Here is a 2,287-nt window from a genome sequence, read left to right as displayed (position 1 = left end):
TACAAAATAATCCAAAATAACTCATTTGAGTTTTGTTTGTCAGGCCTATCTATAATCATTGGTTATTTCTGGTTTACACAATGAGGAAGTATCCATAAAAAGTTTAAAGGTGTTATTGATGACAAGTAGTGACTTATTACATCATAAGCAAACTATACAACACTCAAAAACAGCAACTCACAAACAAATAAAATTTGACCTACTAAATGTGGCTAACCCAATTTGTTACAATAATTGTATGATGTATAGTTGTTATCTAATGGCTAAAATCGTTTTAATCAGGCGTACATTTGCCTTCTGAGAAGAACAAGAAAGATGGCTTTAGAGAATAAAAAAATCAACGTTTTTTCTTAAACGCAATTAGAGGTATTATATTTTAGGGTGAGAGTTGGCTATAAAGTCTATTTTTCCTATAAAGTGTAAAAAGTCATAAAACATCATAGTGTCAACCATAAAACACACTCAAATCCCACAAACAACAAAGTGAGGATTACTAAATCGCCATATTTGTGGGTTTTATGTTATGTTTTCGATCGTAAGGCTTTAATTATCGAATGACTAACATTAGTGTGTATTATGTTGATTATCATGTTGTGTTTTATATTCATAGTTCTAATTGTGTGTTTGAAGTTTTTATTGACTGTTAGGGTTTGGATATTGTGTTTTAGTGATCTTCACTCTGTTATTTGTGGGTTTTGAGTGTGTTTTATAGCTGAAATTGTGGTGTTTTATGACTTTGTACACTTTGTAGGAAAAAAGGGACTTTGTAGCCGAACCTCCCCCTTATATTTTATTTTGAATAATTGTAAAGATGTAATGTTTTTATTTTTAATGGAATGGTGTTTTGTGATCTGATTATTGTATAAGCGACACATCAACCACGTGTTGGAGTTTTACACCCTTAATTTAAATATATCTTTAATGTATAATTTATAATGATAATGATATTTTTGAATTAAACCTTAATAAAATAGATTTTTATGAAATTTAAAAAAAATCATATCATTTTTTATTATATAAATAAACAGATATATGCAACTTTCCTTATTGTGCATAGCAAACCATAACTTCTATAATTTAATCCGTGTAAAGCCCGGGACTAGAACCTAGTATGATATAAATTAGGTTGTTACAAGTATTTCAAAAGTGGATTGTAAACGAAATGCTCCGAGCCTAGCCGAGTCAGGTTGGGTTTGGGCTCAGAGTTAAATGAGCCAGCTTGACTCAACCTGTTTATCTTACTTAACGAGATGAAATTTATTGCAGGAAACAAAAAAATTAATTCAAAGAAACACATTGAATAACATGTATAATATATATTTGCATGAGTTAAATGCAACAACCGTCCCTAAAATATGAGCATTTTTATCATTTTCATTCAAAATTCAAACTTTTTTGTAACTGGCCTTTAACGTTTTATTTTTGTTGTCATTTTCATTCAAATCACTAACTCAGTTAAGACAAATGCATCGTTAACGTATAGACAATTCCCAAACCTCGGGGACGATTTTAGCAATTTACCCTCTTTTGTTTTTATTTTTATTTTTTTTGAGTAAACTGCCAAAATGGTCCCTGAGGTTTGGTCACTTTTGCCAATTTAATGCAAAACTCAAACCTTTTGAATCTGGGTCCCTGTTGTTTCAATTTTGTTGCCATTTTCATCTAAAATCAAAATCCAGTCAGATTTTTTAGTTAACATCCGGTTTTTTTTCTTTTTCCTCCCATTTAATAAAGGGCAAAATGGTCTTTTAACGCTTTATTATAACAAATTAAAAAAAAACTGACCATTTTGCTTTTCATTAAAAGGGAAGAATAAGACAAAAAAGTTGGATGTTAACTGAAAAATCTGACCAGATATTGCTTTTGGATGAAAATAACAACAAAATTGAAAACACATAGATCCAGATTCAAAAAGTTTGAGTTTTGGACTGAACTGGCAAAAGTGACCAAACTTCAGAGACCATTTTAGCAGTTTACTCTATTTTTTATCTTTAAATAAAAATAATTAAAAGTATATTATATATAGATATACACAGATGTGTGTAACATGTGTATATATATACACATACATTTTTTAATCTTCTTTTTTTCTCTTTAAATAAACAACAAGTCAAATTAACCAACACACTATATATGATCTTAAAGATCAAAACACACTTTAAGTGGGTCAAAATCACCCAAACACACTATAGATGATCTTAAAGATCAAAACACACTTGAAGCGGGTCAAAATTACCCAGGCATACTATAGATGATCATAAAGATCAAAACACACTTGAAGCGGGTC

This window comes from Helianthus annuus, chromosome 4 (genome assembly GCF_002127325.2).
Source record: "Helianthus annuus cultivar XRQ/B chromosome 4, HanXRQr2.0-SUNRISE, whole genome shotgun sequence".
In the NCBI taxonomy this organism is placed as follows: Eukaryota; Viridiplantae; Streptophyta; class Magnoliopsida; order Asterales; family Asteraceae; genus Helianthus; species Helianthus annuus.
The sequence above is the reverse complement of the archived record's forward strand: the minus strand, read 5'-3'. Positions refer to the sequence as shown.